The following is an 11281-nucleotide window of genomic DNA, read 5'->3' on the forward strand; positions in this document are numbered from 1 at the left end:
GTTGGACAGTGAATAGGGTCGATAGAAACAGAAGTGATGCCTTTGAGCTGTGTTGCTAGAGACAAGTGTTGAATATACCATGGACTGCTCAGAGAACAAACAGGTTTTTCCTGCAAAAGGTGAAGCTGGAATGCTCCTTGGAGTTAAAGATTCTGAAACTTTGTCTGACATACTTTGGGCATGTTGCAAGAAAGGACTGGTCCTTGGAGAGGGACATCATGTTTGGCAGAATGGAGGGGCGGCAAAGAAGAAGAAGATCTTCGATGAGATTGATAATTCTGTGACTGGAGTGGTGGGAATAAGAGCATTTGAGATGGCTAGTTTGGCACAGTATAGAACCGCACTTAGAGCTCTTGTACATAGGCTTGATATGAGTTGCAAGGCACCCAATGGCTCATAACAACAACATGCAGATATGACAGTATACTTAGAAAACCCTAAAGACTCAGCAAAAAACTACTGGACATATTTGACCAATTCAGCATAGTGGCAGGATATAAGATCAACATACAAAAATCAATGGGATTTATTTACAGTGACAAAGAAAATACAGAACTGGCGATAAGAAAAACAATACCCTTCACAACAGCTAATCATAAGATTACATACTTGGGAGTAAACCTAACTAGAAACACAAAAGATCTATTTAAAGAAAATTACAAAACACTACTACAAGAAACAAAAAGAGTCCTGGGGAAGTGGAAGCATATCCCTTGCTCATGGATGTTGTTATAGTTGTTATGTACCATCAAGTCATAGATGACTCATAGAGACCCTAGGAACAAAAGGCCTGAACACCGTTCATAGAATTTCCAGGGGCAAGCCATTTCAGAAGTGGATGCCACTCCTGCTTCCAGGCTTGTTTTAATCAGGAAGCTCCAGCAAACACTGTCCACCATGGATAATCATTATCACATCTGGCATATCAGTGTCACAGTGCTCGGCATCACAGCAACCATGAGTTACCTCTGTACAGCAATGCACAGACCAGTGCTATACCACCTAGAAGAATGTTTGACAGAAAAACAATTTGAACCAGGCATGAGGGCCACAGATTAAAATCACCCACCTTGGGTTTGGTAGCATAATTTTCTGTCCACTAGGCCAACATAAATCCCTCTATGACAAAATTACCAAAGGCAATTTACACATTCAATGCAATCACAATACAAATACCAATTCCATTCTTCAATGAGATGGAAAAGGCAGTCTCCAATTTCATTTGGAATAGAAAGAGACCCCAAATAAGCAAAGCACTTCTTTTTTTTTTTAGCACTTCTTAAAAAGAGAAAGAAGGTAGTAGGCATCTCCCTCCCTGATTTCAAATCTTACACTGCCATGGTGGTCAAGACAGCATGGTACTGGTATAATGACAGACACTTAGATCAATGGAATAGAACAGGGAATTCAAAATTCAGCCCATCTACCTATGGTAAATTGATTTTTGACTAAGAGAAGAAATATGTTAAGTGGGGAAACAACAGACTTTTTAACAAATGGTGCTGGCAAAATTGGTAAACTATCTATAGAAAACTCAAGCAAGATCCACACCTCACTCCATACTTAAAAACAAACTCAAAATGGATCATGGACACAGGACTAAAACCAAGGACTATACATTTCATCAAAGAAACAGAAGAATTCTAAAAGTCCTAATCCACAATATAAACAGTCTTCCAAACATCCTGAAAAGTCTACAACCAGGAGAGGATAAAAGAGATAAATGGGACCTTCTAAGAATCAAATCCCTATGCACATCCAAAAACTTCTCTATTAGGGTAAAAGGGGAAGCCACCGATTGGGGAAAAGTATTTGGTAATGGCATATCTGACAAGGGACTTATATCTAGAATTTATAAAATATTTGAGCACCACAAAAAGATAATGATAATCTAATTTAAATGGGCACATTATATGAACAGACACTTCACCAAAGAAGACATTCAGATGTCCAACAAGTATGAAAGAAATTTTCAAAATCCCTAGCTCTAAGAGAGATACAAATCAAAACAACTATGAGATATTATCTCACCCCAGTCAGAATAGCAAAATTTAACAGAGCAGCAAACAACAACTACCTGCAAGGTTGCGGAGAAACTGCAACCCTTATTCACTGTTGATGGGAGTGTAAAATGGTGCAACCACTGTGGAAGGCTGTTTGGTACTCTCAAAAAGTTTCAAATAGGGATACCATCTGCTCCAGCAATTCCACTAGTGGGAATATACCCTAAAGTAACCATACTGACACCCAGGCAGATATATGCACACCCATGCTTATTGAGGCTTTGTTCACAATAGCAAAGATTGGAAACAACCTAAGTGCCCATCAACAAACGAATGGATAGAGAATCTCTGGTATATTCACACAATGGAATAATACACTCCATTAAAAAATAAGGAAGTCATGTAATATTATTTAAAATGGGTGACCCTGTAGGATATTATGCTGAATGAAATACCTCAGTCACAAAAGGACAAATATTGCATAGTGCCACTGTTGTAGAATGGGATTGACATCAGGGTTGGGGTAAGAATAAGAAATATTGGATAAATTATGTATACTGCATTGAGACAGATGAGGAAGAGAATTGTTTAAAAGCGATATATGATTGGGTATTATTGTCATAAAAGGTGTCCAGAATGAACATTGCATAATGGAGTGCTCAGGAAGCGGGGAAAGGGATTATACACCAGTGAAATAATTTTTCTTTTACTTTTCAAAGAGAAGAGCAATTTGGGGGAGAGGGTCAGGCAGGGAGAAAAATGCAACAATGAATGAATGAAACTCCAAAGTCTTTGTAAATGTTCATTAAAATTTATGATAAAAACTTAAAAAAGAACTTTTAAAACAAACCAGTTTTTTTTAAAAAAGAAATAAAGTATTTCAATGCTCAAAATATGTTATAACTGTATAAAATTTGGCAATGTCATAGGACAATTGCCATTAACAATACCAATAATATCAAGAATAGTCCCATGTGTCCTCATCACCACTGCATTTGGATATTCATGCTTTTACATACTCTCCCTTTGCTTCCAATCAATAGGTAGAGATGTAATAAACTACATGTCTGTGAATTTGTCCATCAAATTTAATACCTGTCTTGTTGGAGTCTCTCTCTTCTGTTGCTTTGGAGAAAGCAAATAACTGTGTTGGAAAATTATGGGCAGATATAAGGGTTGAGGGCTGCCCACAGAAACCAAGTAAATTTTTTAGATCTATAGTCTTAAGGAACTAAATTTTGTCAAATACTCAGCGAGCTCCTTCCCCACAGGAATGAGAATATTTCTTTCCTTAGCTGGCAGTCTGATTACAAACTCATGATTCCCTAAGCAATATCTCTGTTATGTATCAATTCCTGAACCTCGGAAGCTGTGAGACAATAAATTCTATTGTATAAATGTATTTAAATCTTGGAAAAGTGGTTAAGGCCTGTAGAAGTAATAAAAATGCAGTTGTTGTTATGTGCTGTCAAGTCATCTGCGACTCATAGCCACCCTATGTACAACAGCCCTAAAACCTGCTTTATCCTGTGCCAACAATATTGTCTCTGATACACCTACCCTCATTACCTCAGCCACTGAGACAATCAATCTCTTCAAGGGTCTTCCTCTCCTGTGCTGTCCCTGCAACCTCCCAAGTATGATGTCCTTGTTTGTTCTCCTAACAGTCCATGGTATATTCAATATTCTTCTCCAGCACCAGAGCTCAAAAGCATCAATTCTCCTTCTATCATCCCTAGTTATTATCCATATTTCTGATGCATAGCAAGTAATTGCAAAGATCACAGCATTAAAATAGGGAATCACAATATATGCCATACCATCTACCATTTGCCAATAAAGCAAAATTTCTTAATCACTAATCTAAATTTTATGTATTTTTTATGTATAAAATCTAAACAATACTTTTTATATTTGATCTATATTTAAATTTTAGTCATCAGGAAAATAATACATATTTGTAGTCCCTAAACAGTTAACAATACAACAATCTTATTGGGAAATCAATCCTTTGTATCTTTGATGACATTTTTAAGGTAATGGTGTATGTAATTTTCAAATTGTGAACATATTAGTAACTCTAGCCTGCTGTTTTACAATGGCTTCATTTTTAGTGATTTATCACTTAAAAGCAAGATGGAATAAAGGAATCTATGATAGGGGCAATTATGACTGAATTATGAAGTTTTAGTAGTTGTTAATAATAATATTCAGTGATCTCTGTGTTTTCTCTTCTTTTAAAAGTGATCTTTTATACGGACCAAAAGAAAAAAATTTAAAACTGTTCTATAAATACAAAACCAGGTGTTGAATTAAATAGGCATATTCTCTTTCCTGATAAATGAATGTTCACTCACATAGAAATTGTAAATGCTACTTAATGGTTTTAAGGAGAAATAAAGATTCCTTTCTAGTATCTGATATCTGACTTTAATATTTTAATCTTGATGATAACTCTACCATTTGTTACATACAAAATCTCTTAAGGTTATAAAGATGGACAATCCTGCTCTTTGTTAACTATTTAACACAGTCATACTTAGAATTGAACTTTGTAGTACTCAAACAAAAAGCTGAAACTCTATTATAACATCTTGTTTTTGAAAGAAAATGGAAAAAAAAATTCCATTTAAAGTAAATGATGGCGGTTCGAATCCACCAGATGCTCTGCCGGAGAAGGAGGAGCTATCTCCTCCTGTACCAGTCGGGTCTGATTTGACGGTACACACACACACACACACACACAAATAATAATAATAAAAAAATTTAAAAAAATAAAGTAAATGATGGTGACTTCTCACTTACTCTGTGCAAGTTATCAGGAGGAGTGAGTCCTTAGAAAAGGATATATGCTTTGAAAAGTACAGGATCATGGAAGGAGAGGAGGACCCTCATTGAGATGGACTGACCTAGTGATTACAACAATGGCTTAAACGCAACAGAGATAGTGAGGATGGCAAAAGACCTGGAAGGGTTTTATTATAGGACCACAGTGGGCACCCCAAACGATAATGTTACAATTTATTATCTTTTTAAGTATCTATTTGACATTAAGTTACAAAAATTGGAAGACTGGGTGCCCTTACTAGTTCTTCTTATGTCCAAACAAGAGTGTGTGTGTGCGTGCGCATTTATTTGTATTAATTCATAAAAAGAAGTTCATTGTATATAAAGACTGAGTAAAAACAACACATCATTGTCATTTTTAAATCTTACTCAATCTCTTAGAACAGGTTGACCAATTCTTTCTGTAATGGAAAGGGCAACATATATTTTCCATTTTGAATGACATATCTCTGTTGCAACTAGTCTAAGATGGAGTTAGAAGAGTTAAAGTTAACCCAGACCAAAAAAAAATTTTAAAACAACCCTTAAAGTCAGAAAAAAAATTATGCATCATATAGAATCAAATGTTTTAGGAGTGAAAAAATTGTAACCCTAGTGTTAAAGGAAACATCTTATTGTCTATAAAGACTAATTGAACATAAAGAGGAGCTTTGGTGGCATAGTCTGTAAAGAGGGGCATTGCTCAGTCAAAGGTGGCACCTTTCTAGTCACTTATAACTATCAGTGCTCTGAATTTCAGAAACCTATTGACGGGTTATTTATAAGATGATTTTGTCTCATTAAAAGAGTACATAATTAGTCTTCTCACATCTTCCAGCTTCCTCTTATCTTATAACGGCAATAGTCATCATGGAGCTTCTTAGGTTACTTTTCTTCTTCATGGATAACATGCATTTTTTTCCTAACCAAATATTTATCATGAATCCATATGGTTTGTATTTTATGTATATTTGTCAAATAAAGAAAGGTACATAGTTACAATATTTCTTTATACTTTAAAATGTACTATTTTCAAAGAAATTAGAATCACCAAACTCTCTTACTAACATGCAACTGCATATTTTATTTGCAGTTTTAAATTTTATAATTTATGTTGCGTTCTCCCCTTGAATTATTTTCTATCCAAAAGAAAAATCATGTTCCATCCTCTACATGCATTATTTTATCCTATTGCAAAAGATATTCTCTATGTAGACACCTTAATACCACTAAATTCACTCGGAAGAATGATGATGCTCATTACTGTTTTTATGTGCCTTCAAATAACCTGCAACTCATAGCTACCCTTATGTATGTACAGCAGCTCTGAACTCTGCCCTATCCTGAGCCACTCTCACTGACTCTGACACACCTAATCCCATCGTTCTAGTTATCGTGTCAGTCCATCTCATCTGGTCTTCCTCTCCTGCACCTTCCCTCCACCTTTCCAAGCATGTTATCCTTCTCCAAGGACTGGTCCCTCCTGGCCACGTGCCAAAAGTGTGTGAGATGACGCTTCAAAATCCTTGCCTCCTAGGAGAAACTTGGCTTCATACCCTCTCTAAGAAACATATATTTGTTCACCTTGTGGTCAATGGTATGTTCAATCCTCTCCTCCAGCACCACAACTCAAAGGCATCAATTCTTGTGTTATTCTTAGTCAATTACATCCTTAGCATGCAATTGCAAAGACCAGGGCCTAGATCAGGATTATTTTGAATAATATAGTTTGAAATCTCTACTAAAACAAATAGAATTAAGTAAATAAATAATTTCAAACTCTTTTTAAGTTATAAAAATATGTTCTCAAATGAATAAGCTTATTATTATATACAAGAAAATACTTCCATCTTTATGCAGTATTTGCTGATTATATTTAAAACTAAATAGATATGAAATATTTATTTTATCAAAGTTTCTTTATTATAGTAAAAGATTGTTTCAAGTATATAGTCACATATGCATGATCTTGGGATTTTATTTTTTGTCTTCATATATAAAAAGTGACATTTCCTAATAATTAATAAATATTAATGCAGACTGACACCAAGGAACTATAAATGTATATGGCTAATAAAGAGAAAAGACTCTTTGGTAGCCAATGGATAAGGAGTTGTGTTACCAACCTAAAGGCAGGCAGAGGGAATACACCAGCTGCTCATGGGGGGAAAGATGGATATTCTCTTTTCATACAATTTAAGGCCCTTGAAAACCCATTGGGGAGTCAGCTAGTATTTGATTCTGATTTGATGGTAAATGTTTAGTTGTTGTTGAAGACATAGGAAAAGAGCTTGGTGGCACAATAATTACTTTTAATTACTTGCTATGCATCAGAAAACTTAACAATGTCTAAAGATGACAGAAAAACAAATTAATACCTTTGAGTTATGGTGCTGGAAAAGAGTATTGAACATGTCACGGACTGCTAAGAGAACAAAAAGGTCTGTCCTAGAAAGGGTGAAACCAAGCTTCTCCTTGGAGGCATGGATTTTGAGGCTCCAACTCACTTTGGACAAGTGGTCAGGAGAGATCAGTCCTTGGAGGACGACATCATGCTCAGACAGGTGGACGGACAGTGCAGGGAAGGAAAACCCCAGGTGAGATGGATTGATACAGTGGGTCAGAATTAGTGAGACTGGCTCAGGACAGGAAGGGTTCAAAGCTGCTGAACACAGGGTTGCTATGCATTACAGGTGACTCAACCAAGAACATTCTATGACAGGTTTGGAAGCAAAAGTGGCATCTACTTCTTAAACAACATGCCTCCCGAAACTCTATGAACTTGATAAATGTCAGTAGCTGTAGAGGGGCTTCAGGCCTTTTGTTCATAGAGTTTCTATGAACTGTGCTCAACTCAAAGGTAATCAACAACAACAAGATTCAGAAGTGTTGTACATAGGATCACCATGAGGCACTGCTGACTCAACAGATCGTAAGAGCAATAACAGTAGTTCTTTGGAAAAAAAAGATGTAATAGTCCATATTCATAAATGTTGTCATCTTGGAAATGCTATAGGATAGGTCTATCCTATCCTTTAAAGTCTCTGTGAGTCTTAATCAATTCCAGGGCAATCAGTAGGATATAAGTAAAGGAATAATTTGAGGTAGAAAATAGACATTTTGGTGGCATAGTGTGTTTAATGTTATGCCACTAATGAAGATATTGGTGTTTCAAATCCACCAACTTCTACACAGAAGAAAGATGATTAATCTTCTCCTGCAAACATTTACAGGCATAGAAATCTGACAGAGAGCCTTCACTATTGAAATCAACTGGAAGGTGAGTAATGTTGGAAAACACATTTGTTTCCTCAAAGTTATCTCTTCATTTCTGGCATTTTGCACATATTTTAGAAATTATTAAAAATATGAAAAAGATCAAGTGGCTGACATAGATAATTAAACAAAATATAATTATAGAAGGAAAAAAGTACCTCTGGGCTGATAAAATTTAATTTGTCAGGAATTTCATTTAGCTTGATTCCACAATCAACAATCTTGGCACTGGTAGTCAAGAAATCAAAATTGGTAAAGTCTGCTGTAAAGAAGCTCTCCAAAGCATTGAGGAACAATGATGTCTGTTTGAAGACCAGCTACATCTGATTCAAGTTATGTCTTTTTCATTTACTATGTGTCTGAAAGTTATGAAGAATCTAAGATTTTTAATTTTGTTGGGGAAGAATACTGAACAGCTCATGGACTGCTAAAACAACAAATGTGTGTGTCATAGAGAAGGTAAAAACAAAGTGTCCTTAGAGACAAGCTTTGGGCACATATTTTGGACATGTTGTTAGAAGAGGTTTTTCCTTAGAAGATTATATCAAACTTGAAAATGTGGAAATTTGGCAAAAATGAAGACTACTCTCAATTATATTGCTAGACAAAGTGATTACAACAATGATGATGGCAGTACAAGATAGGACAAGATTCAGATCTGTTATTCATAGGGTCGCTATGAGTCACACATGATTCAACAGCACATAACAATAAATTCTAATTACTACTCATTGTTTCTGTTTTCTAAAATATTATGATATGTAATCTTAAATACATATTGAGTTATATGTCTTATTGTTTTCACTTTTAATGCTAATGTTCTCTTGGATATTAAGGAGTTTTATGAATTTCCTGGCTTACTTTATTATATTCTTCAGTTTCAAATAAAGAAAGCATACCAAGCACCTATGAATATACTTTCAGTAGTTTTATGCTAATCTCACATTTTTAGCTACAAAAAAAAAGATGTTACAATTCTTTCATTTTATATTATTTATTTTATTTAACTAGCTTTCTTGGATTGTCATATGTTATTCTTAGCCATTACCAGCTGCAAAAAATCCTTGCTTTTTATGATAATCATAAAATGAACAACTATCGAAATGGGAAACAATATTGTTTTCTCCTCATTCTGAGATTCCATCAACAATTTACAATTTTGAAGTTGCATTAGCACAATATAGTAAGAAAACAGCTGCCTAATTTACCTTAATTGTTAGGCAATATTTTATTTTCTATAGATATTGAATTCAGCAGTTTCTTAAGAACATTTGTTTATTGTATTTCAATTGCTTATAGCACACCCTGCTCTATTCTTGATTTCGATGAAATAGAAGTTTCAAAAAAATGATGCTGTGCAAATACAAATCATAACGTCAAGATTTTCACGACATTGATTTAGTCATTTGGTATTTCCGTTTATGGCAGATGCCCAAGACAAACAATTGGAAACAGAAAACAAATATAGTTGAACCATAACCCCATTGCTTCCATGTATGATTTAAAAGATTTAAACAGCAATGTCTTCAATTGCAGTAGTTGTGAAATGACATAATTCATGAAGAAAACAAAAAGTCATTATAATGATAGGGAAGAAAAGACCAAAATGGATGTCAGAAGAAACTCTGATAATTGCGTTGAAAGAGAAGCCAAAACAAAGGGGAAGATGTTGAAGTAAGAGAGCTGAACAAAAGATCTAAAATGCAGCTTGAGAAGACAAAGCAAAATACTATAACTGAATGGGGGAAATGCTGACATTGGAAAAAAACAAAGAGGAAGAACACACTAGGTATATCTCAAGTTTAAAACCTGAAAAACATGCTTTGAATTGCAATACTGAAAGATTTCAAAGGGGAAATCTTGAATGACGCAGAAAACCTTAAATGAACATGGAAGCAATGCCCAGAATCCCCATATCAGATACAATTGGTCAACTCAGAAACATTTCAGAAAGCCACATAGGATAAAGGACTGATAGTAATGAAGGAATAAGCCAAAATTTTACTGAAGTATTAACAAGAAATAAAGCCCAGGAATTTATGAGATATTAATTGACACATTCCAACAATCTAATTCAGCCTGGATCTGTTCACCATTCTGTGGAAGACAGTTACCTAGCCAACTGACTGGAAGATATCCACAATTTTTACCATTCCCCAAAAAGGTAATCAACTTAATCTGGAAATTATTGAATAACATCATTAATATTACATACAAGTAATCTTGCTGGAGATTATTTTAAAAATGTTTGGAACAGTACATCTATAAGAAAGTGCCAGAAATCAATCTGTATTCAGAAGAAACCATGATATAAGAGATATTCTTGCTGACGTGATGGATCCTGGTAGAAAGCAGAGAATACCAGAGAGACGTTTGCCTGTGTTTTATTGACAATGCCGAGGCATTTGACAATATGGATCATAACACATTGTGGATAACATTAAGAACAATGAGAATCTCAGAACAATTAATTGTGCTCATATTAACCTTATATAACTGTCTGAACAGCACAAGGAAATAATGCATGGTTTAAAATTACACCAAGGTATTTACCAGGATTACATACTTTCTCTATGCCCATTCCGTCTGTATGTTGATCATTCAAGAATCTAGTTTTTATGAAGGATTGGAAGAAGATGACTCAACAATTTGCATTATGCAAATTACACTACCTTGCTTGCAGATAGTGAAGACAACTTGAAGCACTCACTGGAGATCAGACTATATGGGTTATATATCAACATCAAGAAAACAAATATCCTCCCACTGCACAAACAGGCATCATCATAATATTGGTTGCTATCAAGTTGAGCAGGACTCATAATGATCCCTTCCACAACCATCATCATTTATCAAAGTCCACAGTTTCCAGAGGCATGCTGTTTATGAAGTGGATGCCACTCCTGCATCCAAAATATCATAACAGATGAAAAAAAATTTGAAGTTGTCAATGACTTCATTTTACTTGAATACATATTTAATGCCCATGGTAGCAATTGTCAAGAAGTCAAAAGTGTCATATTGGGGAAATCTATTATCATGAACTATGTCAAAAGTTTATTGTCCGATATGTCTTTCCTATCCATTGATTAACTGTTTATTTTGAAATCTTCACTGTATGAAGGAGATAAGATTAGGGTGAGATACAAGCCCAACCCTACTGTTGTTGTTGTTAT

Source organism: Elephantulus edwardii, unplaced genomic scaffold, assembly GCF_000299155.1.
Source record: "Elephantulus edwardii isolate Elephantulus edwardi_28Jun2011 unplaced genomic scaffold, EleEdw1.0 scaffold00001, whole genome shotgun sequence".
NCBI lineage: Eukaryota > Metazoa > Chordata > Mammalia > Macroscelidea > Macroscelididae > Elephantulus > Elephantulus edwardii.